This window comes from Scyliorhinus torazame, chromosome 3 (assembly GCF_047496885.1).
Source record: "Scyliorhinus torazame isolate Kashiwa2021f chromosome 3, sScyTor2.1, whole genome shotgun sequence".
NCBI lineage: Eukaryota > Metazoa > Chordata > Chondrichthyes > Carcharhiniformes > Scyliorhinidae > Scyliorhinus > Scyliorhinus torazame.
Window position 1 is genome coordinate 331,592,700 of NC_092709.1, and position 16,219 is coordinate 331,608,918.

The 16,219-nt window shown below is 48.0% G+C and overlaps 1 protein-coding gene across 1 annotated transcript in view; it reads left to right on the plus strand.

Moving 5' to 3' along the window:
• dnaaf9 (dynein axonemal assembly factor 9) overlaps positions 1 to 16,219 on the plus strand; it is a 279,052-nt gene that overhangs the window by 204,722 nt on the left and 58,111 nt on the right. The gene's annotated exons all lie outside the window — the stretch shown is intronic.

Consider the following 16,219-nt stretch of genomic DNA (forward strand, 5'->3'; position numbering starts at 1 on the left):
TGCTGCCTTCTTTTTTCCATTCCATCTATCTTTCTGCGAGGTATTCGACGAACGGTTGCCACCGCCTGGTGAACCCTTGAGCCGACCCCCTTAGAACGAACTTAATCCGCTCTAGCTTTATAAACCCTGCCATGTCATTTATCCAGGTCTCCACCCCCGGGGGCTTGGCTTCTTTCCACATTAGCAATATCCTGCGCCGGGCTACTAGGGACGCAAAGGCCAAAACATCGGCCTCTCTCGCCTCCTGCACTCCCGGCTCTTGTGCAACCCCAAATATAGCCAACCCCCAGCTTGGTTCGACCCGGACCCCCACTACTTTTGAAAGCACCTTTGTCACCCCCATCCAAAACCCCTGTAGTGCCGGGCATGACCAAAACATATGGGTATGATTCGCTGGGCTTCTCGAGCACCTCGCACACCTATCCTCCACCCCAAAAAATTTACTGAGCCGTGCTCCAGTCATATGCGCCCTGTGTAATACCTTAAACTGAATCAGGCTTAGCCTGGCACACGAGGACGACGAGTTTACCCTGCTTAGGGTATCTGCCCACAGCCCCTCCTCGATCTCCTCCCCCAGCTCTTCTTCCCATTTCCCTTTTAGTTCATCTACCATAGTCTCCCCCTCGTCCCTCATTTCCCTATATATATCTGACACCATACCATCCCCCACCCATGTCTTTGAGATCACTCTGTCCTGCACCTCTTGTGTCGGGAGCTGTGTGAATTCCCTCACCTGTTGCCTCGCAAAAGCCCTCAGTTGCATATACCTGAATGCATTCCCTTGGGGCAACCCATATTTCTCGGTCAGCGCTCCCAGACTCGCGAACTTCCCATCCACAAACAGATCTTTCAGTTGCGTTATTCCTGCTCTTTGCCACATTCTATATCCCCCATCCATTTTCCCCGGGGCAAACCTATGGTTGTTTCTTATCGGGGACCCCCCCCCAAGGCTCCAGTCTTTCCCCTATGCCATCTCCACTGTCCCCAAATCTTCAGTGTAGCCACCACCACCGGGCTTGTGGTGTAGTTCCTCAGTGAGAACGGCAATGGGGCTGTCACCATAGCCTGTAGGCTAGTCCCCCTACAGGACGCCCTCTCTAATCTCTTCCACGCCGCTCCCTCCTCCTCTCCCATCCACTTACTCACCATTGAAATATTAGCGGCCCAATAATACTCACTTAGGCTCGGTAGTGCCAGCCCCCCGCTATCCCTGCTACGCTGTAAGAATCCCTTCCTCACTCTCGGGGTCTTCCCAGCCCACACAAAACCCATGATGCTCTTTTCAATCCTTTTAAAAAAAGCCTTCGTGATCACCACCGGGAGGCACTGAAACACAAAGAGGAATCTCAGGAGGACCACCATCTTAACCGCCTGCACCCTCCCTGCCAGTGACAGGGATACTATATCCCATCTCTTGAAATCCTCCTCCATTTGTTCCACCAACCGCGTTAAATTTAACCTATGCAATGTGCCCCAATTCTTGGCTATCTGGATCCCCAGGTAACGGAAGTCCTTTGTTACCTTCCTCAACGGTAGGTCCTCCATTTCTCTACTCTGCTCCCCTGGATGCACCACAAACAACTCACTTTTCCCCATGTTCAATTTATACCCTGAAAAATCCCCAAACTCCCCAAGTATCCGCATTATTTCTGGCATCCCCTCCGCCGGGTCTGCCACATATAGTAACAAATCGTCCGCATACAAAGATACCCGGTGTTCTTCTCCTCCTCTAAGTACTCCCCTCCACTTCTTGGAACCCCTCAACGCTATCGCCAGGGGCTCAATCGCCAGTGCAAACAATAATGGGGACAGAGGGCATCCCTGCCTTGTCCCTCTATGGAGCCGAAAATATGCAGATCCCAGTCCATTCGTGACCATGCTCGCCATCGGGGCCCTATACAACAGCTGCACCCATCTATCATACCCCTCTCCAAAACCAAATCTCCTCAACACCTCCCACAAATAATCCCACTCCACTCTATCAAATGCTTTCTCGGCATCCATCGCCACTACTATCTCCGTTTCCCCCTCTGGTGGGGGCATCATCATTACCCCTAACAGCCTCCGTATATTCGTGTTCAGCTGTCTCCCCTTCACAAACCCAGTTTGGTCCTCGTGGACCACCCCCGGGACACATTCCTCTATTCTCATTGCCATTACCTTGGCCAGGATCTTGGCATCTACATTTAGGAGGGAAATAGGTCTATAGGACCCGCATTGTAGCGGGTCCATTTCCTTCTTTAAGAGAAGCGATATTGTTGCTTCAGACATAGTCGGGGGCAGTTGTCCCCTTTCCTTTGCCTCCTTAAAGGTCCTCGTCAATACCGGGGCGAGCAAGTCCACATATTTTCTATAGAATTCGACTGGGAATCTATCCGGTCCCGGGGCCTTTCCCGCCTCCATGCTACTAATTCCTTTCACCACTTCTTCTACCTCGATCTGTGCTCCCAGTCCCACCCTTTCCTGCTCTTCCACCTTGGGAAATTCCAGCCGATCCAAAAAGCCCATCATTCTCTCCCTCCCATCCTGGGGTTGAGCTTCATATAATTTTTTATAAAATGTCTTGAACACTCCATTCACTCTCTCCGCTCCCCGCTCCATCTCTCCTTCCTCATCCCTCACTCCCCCTATTTCCCTCGCTGCTCTCCTTTTCCTCAATTGGTGTGCCAGCAACCTGCTCGCCTTCTCCCCATATTCGTACTGTACACCCTGTGCCTTTCTCCATTGTGCCTCTGCAGTGCCCGTAGTCAGCAAGTCAAATTCTACATGTAGCCTTTGCCTTTCCCTGTACAGTCCCTCCTCCGGTGCTTCCGCATATTGTCTGTCCACCCTCAAAAGTTCTTGCAGCAACCGCTCCCGTTCCTTACTCTCCTGCTTCCCTTTATGTGCCCTTATTGATATCAGCTCCCCTCTAACCACCGCCTTCAGCGCCTCCCAGACCACTCCCACCTGGACCTCCCCATTATCATTGAGTTCCAAGTACTTTTCAATGCACCCCCTCACCCTTAGACACAGCCCCTCATCTGCCATTAGTCCCATGTCCATTCTCCAGGGTGGGCGCCCTCCTGTTTCCTCCCCTATCTCCAAGTCTACCCAGTGTGGAGCGTGATCCGAAATGGCTATAGCCGTATACTCCGTTCCCCTCACCTTCGGGATCAACGCCCTTACCAGCACAAAAAAGTCTATTCGCGAGTAGACTTTATGGACATAGGAGAAAAACGAGAACTCCTTACTCCTAGGTCTGCTAAATCTCCACTGGTCTACACCTCCCATCTGCTCCATAAAATCTTTAAGTACCTTGGCTGCTGCCGGCCTCCTTCCAGTCCTGGACTTCGACCTATCCAGCCCTGGTTCCAACACCGTATTAAAATCTCCCCCCATTATCAGCTTTCCCATCTCTAGGTCCGGAATGCGTCCTAACATCCGCCTCATAAAATTGGCATCATCCCAGTTTGGGGCATATACGTTTACCAAAACCACCGTCTCCCCCTGTAGTTTGCCACTCACCATCACGTATCTGCCCCCGTTATCCGCCACTATAGTCTTTGCCTCGAACATTACCCGCTTCCCCACTAATATAGCCACCCCCCTGTTTTTCGCATCTAGCCCCGAATGGAATACCTGCCCCACCCATCCTTTGCGTAGCCTAACCTGGTCTATCAGTTTCAGGTGCGTTTCCTGTAACATAACCACATCCGCCTTAAGTTTCTTAAGGTGTGCGAGTACCCGTGCCCTCTTTATCGGCCCGTTCAGCCCTCTCACGTTCCACGTGATCAGCCGGGTTGGGGGGGGCTTCCTACCCCCCCCCCCACCTTGTCGATTAGCCATCCCCTTTTTCCAGCTCCTCACCCGGTTCCCACGCAGCTGTATCTCCCCCAGGCGGTGCCCCCCCGCCCATCCCCTCCCATACCAGCTCTCCCCTCTCCCCAGCAGCAGCAACCCAGTGATTCCCCCCTCCCACCCCCCCCACTAGATCCCCTGCTAGCGTAATTACTCCCCCCATGTTGCTCCCAGAAGTCAGCAAACTCTGGCCGACCTCGGCTTCCCCCCGTGACCTCGACTCGCACCGTGCGACGCCCCCTCCTTCCTGCTTCTCTATTCCCGCCATGATTATCATAGCGCGGGAACCAAGCCCGCGCTTCTCCCTTGGCCCCGCCCCCAATGGCCAACGCCCCATCTCCTTCACCTCCCCTCCTCCCCCCATCACCACCTGTGGAAGAGAGAAAAGTTACCACATCGCAGGATTAGTACATAAAACTCCTCTTTCCCCCCCCCTCTTTGCCCCCCACATTCGCCCCACCACTTTGTTCAAACGTTCTTTTTAATAACCAGCTCATTCCAGTTTTTCTTCCACAATAAAAGTTCACGCTTCATCCGCCGTCTCAAAGTAGTGGTGCCTCCCTCGATATGTGACCCACAGTCTTGCCGGCTGCAGCATTCCAAATTTTATCTTTTTATGAAGCACCGCCTTGGCCCGATTTAAAGCTCGTCCTCCTTCTCGCCACCTCCGCACTCCAGTCTTAATAAACGCGGATCACCGCGTTCTCCCATTTACTGCTCCGAGTTTTCTTTGCCCATCTAAGGACCATTTCTCTATCCTTAAAACGGAGGAATCTCACCACTATGGCTCTGGGAATTTCTCCTGCTCTCGGTCCTCGCGCCATCACTCGGTATGCTCCCTCCACCTCCAACGGACCCGCCGGGGCCTCCGCTCCCATTAACGAGTGCAGCATCGTGCTCACATATGCCCCGACGTCCGCTCCCTCCGCACCTTCAGGAAGACCAAGAATCCTCAAGTTGTTCCTCCTTGCGTTGTTCTCCAGTGCCTCCAACCTTTCCACACATCGTTTCTGATGTGCCTCATGCATCTCCGTCTTCACCACCAGGCCCTGTATGTCGTCCTCATTCTCGGCTGCCTTTGCCTTCACGACCCGAAGCTCCCGCTCCTGGGTCTTTTGTTCCTCCTTTAGCCCTTCGATCGCCTGTAGTATCGGGGCCAACAGCTCTTTCTTCTTTTCCTTTTTGAGCTCTTCCACACAGCATTTCAAGAACTCTTGTTGTTCAGGGCCCCATGTTAAACTGCCACCTTCCGACGCCATCTTGGTTTTCGCTTGCCTTCCTTGCCGCTGTTCTAAAGGATCCACTGCAATCCGGCCACTTTCTCCTCCTTTTTTGATCCGTATCCAGGGGGGATTCCCTTCTGGTTTACCGCACAGTGTTTTTAGCCGTCAAAATTGCCGTTGGGGCTCCTATCAAGAGCCCAAAAGTCCGTTTCACCGGGAGCTGCCGAAACGTACGACTCAGCTGGTCATCGCCGCACCCGGAAGTGAGGGATGGAATTTATAAGCAGGGAGGTTATGTTGCAACTGTACAGGGTACTTGGAGTACTGTGTACAGTTTTGATCTTATTTGAATAAGGATGTACTGGCACTGGAGGGAGTGCAGAGGAGATTCACTAGGTTGATTCTGGAGTTGATTAGCGAATGAGGAGAGACTAAGTAGACTGGAATATGGAAGAATGTAGAGGGGATCTTGTAGAAACATGTGAAATTATGAAGGAAATAGGATAAAAGCAGGGAAGTTATTTCCACCGGTAGGTGAAACTAGAACTAAGGGGCATAGCCTCAAAATAAGGGGGAGCAGATTTAGGATTGAGTTGAGGAGGAACCTCTTCACCCAAAAGGTCATGAATCTGAAATTCCCTGCCCAGTGAAGCAGTCGAGGCTACTTTGTTAAATGTTTTAAAGGCAAACGCAGATAGATTTTTGAACAGTAAAGGAATAAAAGGTTACGGTGAACGGGCGGATAAGGGGAGCTGAGTCCACAAAAAGATCAGCCATGATCATATGGAATGACAGAGCAGGCTCGAGTTGCCAGATGGTCAACTCCTGGTCCTTATTCTTGTGAGGCATTCGGAGATGGCCAGAATGAGGCCAAGTTCGCAGTGGCAGATTTGTTGGTGACCCAGCCTATGCTTCAGTGATATGGTTGGCGTTAGCCGATGACTGCCATTGAAGTTGTGGACAATGGTCTCGGCTCCCTGGCGCAGCTGATTCGTGCTCAGACGATGAATTGCGAGATATCCTAAAGAGAATGGATGAGCATAGAAGAGACTCCTGTCAGTTAGTAGGACAGTTTCCTCGGTGGGGGCTCGCCTTCAGTCTTTAGAAATCCTGTGCATGGTATGTTGAACATCCTGGTTGACTTGGGGAGATGAGCCAGAGAAGGGAGCTGAGGGAAGCTGGGGATGAGTTCATGGCTGAATTTGAGATCTGGCTGCTATGCTTTCACAATCTAGATTTGAAGGTTGGTCATTTTGGGTTTGATGGAGCACATTGACCTCAGGCCTTGAAGACCCAGTATATAGTCGGAGACCCCAGCCCCTGATCTTACTTTGTCTTGTCCTTGTTGAGAGGATTGGTGACGACCTGACGTGAAGGGTCTTCGTCACTCACCGGTGTCTCTTTACTGAGCTTTGGGACATTGCGGAGGTGCAAGGGGCTTCAGTGAAACACTGGATGGATCCTGGTTGATACTTGACGATCCTGTTATGGCTGTGGCCTTTTCAAGCTCGGTGGACGGTTACATAGTCCTGCAGTTCTTCATTAATCCTGAACCTTGTGATTTTATTGCCTTTTATCCTGGCAAGGTGTATGATATATGAGCGTAGAGGAGTTTGTCACCTGTTACCTTGTTATAATGTGAAAATCATGCTGAAATGGTCGTATGACATGAGGGTTGTGCAGTATTTGCCTTTTTTTCAATGCGCTGTAATCTTTGCTTGGAGTCCATTTATTTGTACCCTTCACTTTATTTGCAAATAATATGAGCAGCATCATAGCTGTGGGGAAATGGTTATGTCCTCATTGTGGTTGAGGAAAATCCCCATGAGAATTATTGGTGCCATGTTTTTCTTTTGTGCTTCTGCTATTTGGCGATTAAGAAATCCTTGCTCGTCTCCTATGAAAGTACAGACAGATCATATATCCTGGAAAAGACTGGGTTCCTTTTTGATTCTGTTGTTGATGCAGGGGGAAATATGTACTGGTGCATGCCCGGGTAATCCTTTGATTTCTGGGGTTGTTTTTTTTCTATTCACTTGGCTGCGCAGATAGTGACGGTTGTTACTTGATTACTTGGCTCACGGAATGTCCGGTGGACATATCCTGTTAGGATTGCTGTGATGAGGGGAAATGGGTGGAATCTTGTTGATGGCGGAGTCTAAGTGGCACTTGGGGTTCTGAGAGATACGGGTGGTTTGCTTTGTTTAATGTACAAGAGTGATGAATACCCTTGTCCTATCGGCCCCGATTCTAGTGTGTCATTGATTCTAGTTTAGCTTGATTGAGCAGGTTAGGGCAGTAGTAGTTAAGTTCATCCAGGTCAGGTGGAGAATTCGTTGGGTGGGGGAATAGATGTTCCCTTTTGAGTTCTGGACTGCTCTCCTTCATGAGATTTGGTTCTCTTGGGAATGTAGTATCCTGTTGCTGCAGGGCCCCGAGTGTGATTCTGAGTGATTTGGTTCAGCATTGTTCCAGTCTTTCTTCGATCGGAGATTAGGCTGGTTGGAGGAGTAAGTCGCTCTCCTCCAAGTGGTCTTATCCAGGGACTTTCAGACTGTCCTTCTTGAGGCGTTGTCTCCCCTGGGGGATACGGTATCCTGTTTCTTAGGTTATGCTATTCTGTTCCTAGTATCCTTTCTGCAAAAGTGTACATTGCCAGACCATGTTGGACGTCTACTGGCTAATCGTGGTGCTCCTCTCAGGGGTTTCCTCTCTTTGTTTGGGTAGGTGAGCTGCTGGTACAGGCTCTGATTTGTTACATTTAATTCTAGAGGGTGTCCCTTATCGGGTGAAAAAAAATTGTATTCTCTCTCTTTCTCCTCCCCACCCACCCCAAAATATCCTGGTGATGGGTGTCTTGACAATTCTTCTTTTCCTTGTTGATGGGGTTTCCTTGGTGAAAAGTGCTTTAAACTCCAGTGATGGTGGGACATGAACGATGGAAAGGAGTGAGGTTTGTTGGGTTGCATGTCTTGGCCTGGTGTAAGAATCCTTGGCAGCTAATTCTAGTGCTCCTCTCTTTCTGGGGCTTCCTTTCTTTATCTGGGTAGGAGAGGTGCTTATACAGGCTCTGATTTGTTTTATTTAAGGGTTTCCCTTATCTTGTTGGGGGGTGAGGAATTATATCCCTTCCTGAGAAACCTCATTGGTGGGAATTTGAACCATAGAATCATAGAATCATAGAAGTTTACAGCATGGAAACAGGCCCTTCGGCCCAACCAGTCCATGCCGCCCAGTTTTTACCATTAAGCTAGTCCCAGTTGCCCGCACTTGGCCCATAACCCTCTATACCCATGTAACTATCTAAATGTTTTTTAAAAGACACAATTGTACCCGCCTCTACTACTACCTCTGGCAGCCCATTCCAGACACTCACTACCCTCTGAGTGAAGAAATTGCCCCTCTGGGCCCTTCTGAATCTCTCCCCTCTCACCTTAAACCTATGCCCTCTAGTTTTAGACTCCCCTACCTTTTGGAAAAGATGTTGACTATCTACCTTATCTATGCCCCTCATTATTTTATAGACTTCTATAAGATCACCCCTAAGCCTCCTACGCTCCAGGGAAAAAAGTCCCAGTCTATCCAGCCTCTCCTTATAACTCAAACCATCAAGTCCCGGCAACACCCTAGTAAATCTTTTCTGCACTCTTTCCAGTTTAATAATATCCTTTCTATAATAGGGTGACCAGAACTGCACACAGTATTCCAAGTGTGGCCGGACCAATGTCTTGTACAACTTCAACAAGACGTCCCAACTCCTGTATTCAATGTTCTGACCAATGAAACCAAGCATGCCGAATGCCGCCTTCACCACCTTGTCCACCTGCGGCTCCACCTTCAAGGAGCTATGCACCTGTACTCCTAGATCTCTTTGTTCTATAACTCTCCCCAACGCCATACCATTAACTGAGTAGGTCCTGGCCTGATTCGATCTGCCAAAATGCATCACCTCACATTTATCTAAATTAAACTCCATCTGCCATTCGTCGGCCCACTGGCCTAATTGATCAAGATCCCGTTGCAATCCTAGATAACCTTCTTCACTATCCACTGTGCCACCAATCTTGGTGTCATCTGCAAACTTACTAACCATGCCTACTAAATTCTCATCCAAATCATTAATATAAATCACAAATAACAGTGGACCCAGCACCGATCCCTGAGGCACACCACTGGTCACAGGCCTCCAGTTTGAAAAACAACCCTCTACAACCTTCTGTCGTCCAGCCAATTTTGAATCCAATTGGCAACCTCACCCTGGATCACGTGAGCTTTAACCTTCTGCAACAACCTACCATGCGGTACCTTGTCAAAGGCTTTGCTAAAGTCCATGTAGACAACGTCTACTGCACTGCCCTCATCTACCTTCTTGGTCACCCCCTCAAAAAACTCAATCACATTTGTGAGACATGATTTTCCACGCACAAAGCCATACTGACTACCACGAATCAGTCCTTGCCTCTCTAAATGCTTGTAGATCCTGTCTCTCAGAATACCTTCTAGCAACTTACCTACTACAGACGTTAGGCTCACCGGTCTGTAGTTCCCAGGCTTTTCCCTGCTGCCCTTCTTAAACAAGGGCACAACATTCGCTACTCTCCAATCTTCAGGCACCTCACCTGTGGCTGCCAATGATTCAAATTTCTCTGTTGGGGGACCCGTAATTTCCTCCCTAGCCTCCCACAACATCCTGGGATACATTTCATCAGGTCCCGGGGATTTATCTACCTTGATGCGCTTTAAGACTTCCAGCACCTCCTCCTCTGTAATATGCACACTTCTCAAGACATCACTATTTATTTCCCTTAGTTTCCTAACATCCATGCCTTTCTCCACCGTGAATACCGATGAGAAATATTCATTCAGGATCTCACCCAACTCTTGTGGCTCTGCACATAGATGCCCTTGTTGATCCTTAAGAGGCCCTACTCTGTCCCTAGTTACTCTTTTCCCCTTTATGTATTTGTAGAATCTCTTTGGATTCTCCCTTGCATTATATGCCAAAGCAATTTCATGTCCCCTTTTTGCCCTCCTGATTTCCCTCTTAACTCTATTTCGACAATCTCTATACTCTTCAAGGGATCCACTTGATCCCAGTTGCTTATGTACGTCATATGCCTCCTTCTTCTTTTTGACCAGAGTCTCAATATCTCGAGTCATCCAGGGTTCCCTACTTCTACCAGCCTTGCCCTTCACTCTAAAGGGAATGTGCTTACCCTGCACCCTGGTTAACACATTTTTAAAAGCCTCCCATTTACCAGCCGTCCCTTTGCCTGCCAACAGTCTCCCCCAATCTACCTCTGCAAGTTCCTGTCTGATACCATCAAAATTGGCCTTGCCCCAATTAAGAATTTTAACTCTTGGGCCAGACCTATCATTCTCCATAGCTATCTTAAAACTAATGGAGTTATGGTCACTTGTCCCAAAGTGATCTCTCACTCGCACATCTGTCACTTGCCCTTCCTTATTTCCCAAGACGAGGTCAAGTTTTGCCCCCTCTCTAGTCGGTCCATCCACATACTGAATGAGAAATTCCTCCTGAATACACTCAACAAATTTCCCTCCATCCAAGCCCCTAATGCTATGGCTGTCCCAGTCAATGTTGGGAAAGTTAAAGTCCCCTACTACTACCACCCTATTATTCTTGCAGCTATCTGTAATCTCCTTACATATTTGCTCCTCAATTTGCCGCTGACTATTTGGGGGCCTGTAGTACAGTCCTACCAAGGTGATCTCTCCCTTCTTATTTTTCAGTTCCACCCATATAGACTCAGTGGGCGAACCCTCGGATATATCCCCTCTAAGTACTGCCGTGATGTTCTCCCTAATCAAAAACTCCACTCCCCCTCCTCTCTTACCTCCTGTTCTATCCTTTCTATAGCATCTGTACCCCGGAACATTGAGCTGCCAGTCCTGCCCCTCCCTTAGCCATGTTTCAGTCATAGCTATAATATCCCAGTCCCATGTGCCCATCCATGCCCTGAGTTCATCCGCTTTGCCCGTCAGGCCCCTTGCATTGAAATAAATGCAGTTTAATGTAGACCTTCCTTGCTCTCTGCCCTGCTTTCTCAGGTCATGCTTTACACACTCTCCCTTCCTGCCTTTTGTTTCTGTCCCCACTGACTTCCTACATCGGTTCCCATCCCCCTGCCACATTAGTTTAAACCCTCCCCAACTGCACTAGCAAACACCCCCCCGAAAACATTGGTTCCGGTCCCACCCAGATGCAGACCGTCCGATTTGTACAGGTCCCACCTCCCCCAGAACCGGTCCCAATGTCCCAGGAATTTGAAACCCTCCCTCTTGCACCATCTCTCAAGCCACGTATTCATCCTAGCTATCCTGTCATTCCTACTCTAACTATCACGTGGCACTGGTAGCAATCCTGAGATTACTACCTTTGAGGTCCTACTTTTTAGTTTAACTCCTAACTCCCTAAATTCAGCTTGTAGGACCTCATCCCATTTTTTACCTATATCGTTGGTGCCTATATGCACCACGACAGCTGGCTGTTCACTCTCCCCCTCCAGAATGCCCTGCAGCCGCTCCGAGACATCCTTGACCCTTGCACCAGGGAGGCAACATACCAACCTGCATTCTCGTTTGCGTCCACAGAAACGCCTGTCTATTCCCCTTACAATTGAATCCCCTATCACTATAGCTCTGCCACTCTTTTTCCCGCCCTTCTGTGTAGCAGAGCCTGCCACGGTGCCATGAACCTGGCTGCTGCCACCTTCCCCTGGTGAGCCATCTCCCCCAACAGTTTCCAAAACGGTAAATCTGTTTTGGAGGGAGATGACCACAGGGGATCCCTGCACTGCCTTCCTACTCTTCCTCTGTCTGTTGGTCACCCATTCCCTATCTGCCTCAGTAATTTTAATCTGCGGTGTGACCAACTCACTGAATGTGCTATCCACAACTTCCTCAGCATCGCGGATGCTCCAAAGTGAATCCATCCGCAGCTCCAGAGCCGTCAAGCGGTCTAACAGGAGCTGCAGTTGGACACACATCTTGCAGATGAAGGAGTCAGGGACACCAGAAGGGTCCCTGACTTGCCACATCTCACAAGAGGAGCATGACATGGGTCTGAGCTCTCCTGCCATGACTTAAACCTGAAGTTAAATTTGAACTACACTACACAGCTAAGAGAAAGTCAAAGAGAGAAAAATCACTTACCAGTCACAAGCCAATCACTTACCTGCTGGCTGTGATGTAATTGCTCCCGAGACTCCCTCACAGGTCTGCTTCTCTGCACCTCCTTAAGATGAGCACCAAATTCCCTTAACTAGTTAATTAATCTACTTAATTAATTGGATTTATTTTTTTTGGAAACTCAACCCCAAACACCGAACTCCAAAAAAAACACAGCCCTCACTCACCTCTTACCCGAACTCAGCCTTACCCAAACTCAGATACACTCTGTTTGCTTCCAGCACTCTGTCTCTAAAGGCACTTCAGCCACACCTTTTGTATCCTTCCTGATTTACAGTCAGCCAATAGGCCTGCTCCCGAAACTGATCTCTCGAAACTAACAGCTGACCTGCAAGGTAAGGAAGTTTTTAAACAGTACTTACCTCTGCCAGGCCGCGAACTTTTAAACTCTCCGCTCTGACTCGCAGCTCCCGCGCTTTTTAAATCTCCCGCGCTGTTTTCAATGTCCCTGCTCTCTCTCTCTCTCCCGCTCCCAGCTGACCTGCAAGGTAAGGAGGTTTTTAAACAGTACTTACCTCACCCACGCCGCGACCTTTTAATCTGTCCCCTCTGCCTCGCAGCTCCCGCGCTTTTTCAAACTCCCGCGCTGTTTCCAAGGTCCCGGCTCCCTCTCTCTCCCGAACAGCTGACCTGCAAGGTAAGGAAGTGGTTAATCAGTACTTACCTCACCCACGCCACTTGTATTGATATTTGCTATTCCTCTGTTTTTGTGGGATAATGATCATTCTGTATTGTACTAGATTTTGGGACTTGTTACTTTTTGTGGTTAAATGTGAAATATTCCCTTAGAACTAATGTATTTGTTATTTTTTTTTATTTTTTTTATTTGTATTTCTTTGTTTTGGAGTAAATTGTTGACTGGCTCCTGAAAAGGTACATGCAGGTCTCGTATCCAAGAAAAGGCTGCTGTAATGTGTCACTGGTGCCTCTCTTATAATTGGAGTTGGGTGAGTTATGTTTTAGTACAGCTTTAGAAGGATGAGGAAGGCAGGCTATCTGTCTCAGTCACGTAGGATATTACTTGTGACTTTGATGAGAGGCGTTTTGGTACTTCGGTCAGTGGTTTGCAAGGATGATGGAGTCAAGCGTTGGTTTTTGAGAAGGGACAGATTTTGAGAGAGGGACAATATCAGAATAAAAGAGACTTTAACCAGGCTTCTTTTAATAATCTCAACAATTGATTCATGATAAAACAAACCTTTGTAACTAGTTGCAAGGACTGATTAACACAATTGTCATCTGGAAGTAAAGCTATCTGTCTCTTGTTAAAACTTCAACAGCACATGTATACAAGCACATACACACACACAAAGGGCACGTAAGTAGTCTCTGCAGAAATGGGTGGTTAGACAAGTAGTTTATAAGGAAAGGATAAAGTTAGCAGTATCAACGCCATTGGAGTTCACACGTGAAGGTGGGCCACTGGTCCCAGTAGATGTCTATATATATATATATATTTATTTATTTATTTCATTCATTTTTAATATTTTTTAAATATTTATTATTTTATTTTTTATATATGTATAGTGCTGGAGCTTTATTTATCTCTGCTTTGCGGGTTTCCAAATGCAGTCCAAAAGTAAACTTGTGACCATTTTGTACAAAAAATCCAAGTGTCCAAAAAATGCACATTCCTTCCAAATTTTAAAATGAAATCATTTTTGACAGATATAGAGCGGGCCTCTCTGATTCCCCAGCCGCGTTTCCTTGGTGGCGTGCTGTTCGCTGGCAGTGGAGTTCTTTCTCCCTGCCACATGTCAATGGGATTTCCCATTGAAGCCACCTCACGCCGTTGGTAAGTCTGTGGGCAGGGTGGTGCTGCCGGAAAATTCCAGCCATGATTCTAAAATTCAAGATACTGATCTTGACCTGACCTGAGGAATTAGTCCTTCAGGCATGTTTGCATTAACATTGTTTCCATGAGAGGATCATAAAATATAGGCATGCTCAAACACCGAGTGAAAGTTATTGAATCAGATAACTTCAATTTACATATCTTGCAATTTTGACTGGTGTTCCAGAAATTCCATTCCATTTATCTTTAGGCCAATTAGTCCATAGTGATTCATGAAGTTGCATTCTGTTTTTATTGTCTAGGATTGCTAGATTTTTAATTGTTATGAGAACCATTTCTCTCAATTATTCCATGTATCAGTATCCTTGGCTGCAGTCGATAATTAATTCCTGAATTGGATTTTCAGGGCGGAATTTTTCAAACGGGTTCATTAGTGGACATGGGTGGAAAATATGGCAGGTGGCCCAGATCCTCCGCTGGTGCTCGTCATGGGGGTTGGTAAACCTGCCAGAAGCCGGTATGAAGCTCATTTGCATCCGGTTATTGGGTGGTGTAGTGGTATTGTCACTGGACTTGTAATCCAAAGACCCAAGGCAATATCTGGGGACCCAGGTTCAAATCCCGCCATGGCCGATGGTGACCGTTGAATTCAATGCATAAAAATCTGGAATTAAAAGTCTGATGACTGTGAAATCATTATCAATTGCCATAAAAACTCATTTGGTTTACTAATGTCCTTTAGCGAAGGAAATTGCTGTTCTTACCTGGTCTGGCCTACATATGATTCCAGACCCAGGGCAATGAGGTTGACTCTTAAATGCCCTCTGAACTGGACGGCAATTAGGGATGGGTAACAAATGCTGGCCCAGCCAGCGACCCCCACATCCCATAAATGAATAAAAAGATTTAAACTCCCAACGCAGTCCTCCGTGATGCTGGCAGGAAAACCCACCAGCTGAAACACATGTGGGACAATGTGGTGTTTGGATGTCGGGACTCCCCTGAACAACGCCTAGGTTCATCTGGAGTTCAGGGTGGAGGCCACCTGTGACCTTGGAACAGAACAACAGTAGTTCAAGTGTGCGTTTGCACTGGACCTTCCAGATTAGTTGTCCTGGACGATTCCATCTTCCAGCCTCCCATGTTCCCAAAGATTTATTTAACAAAGTCGCATGAGATGTTGCGCGGTGCGAGGTTTCCAGATTAACATATTTAAGTGAGCCATTGGGCTCATCTACGCCGATTCTCTGGCCTCACCTGGGAGACCTCGCCATGGTGCCATTTAGCATTGGTTTCCACAAATGTGGACCAGGCATAATGGCACCTGGGTGGGTCTCCCACGTCATTGGAGATCCCTGGGCAGTTGGGCTCTGGACAAGGTGGTAACTTTGCACTCTAGCTAACATCTGGGCACCTCGACTCTGCCACCTTTGCAATGCCACCTGGCAGTTCCAGGGGGTCCGGATGGTGCTGGCTGGGGCACTGTCAGGCTGGTAGTGCCAGGTTGCCTATGCCAGTGATCGGGGACCCCTTGAGAGCTGGGGGAGGGGGTGCTCGAGGACCCCATAAGAGGTAAGTGGGGGGAAGGGGGGTGTCCAGAGGTGGCCAAGTAGGGATGCTGAGGGGGGGTCAGAAGATCGGGGCAGCCTTTAAAAATTGTGCCCTTATCTGCAAATACTCTTGCTGCTCACCAGTGCAAGAAATTATGTAAGTGCGGCTTTGACAGAGCGTTCCTCGCCAAGGCCAAAAAAAGCGGCACCGTGCTGTTCGCACCCAAAACATGTCTCTGTTTATGTCCCATTAAATCACACCCACCTATCTCTTTTAGTTATCATCTGCAAAACTTTGTGTGGCCCCATTTTAACATCCATGCAGTGTTGTAGCCAAGATTGCTGAGACAGAACTCTATATTGTAGAGTATGAATCTCTGAAAGTTTATGACCAGGACAGTAAACTTATTGCAAAAACTAATAGAGATCCAGGATAAATTGCCAGGTTGATTAAATACAATCTGACTGATTTGAAACACCAAATAACTGACTGGTGATAGACTTCTTGTAGCCAGTTGATGAAGGAGGAGACCAGAAACCGATCTTTATTCATTTTTAGATTTATTCACATAATAAGATATTGCAAATTTATAGCTGCT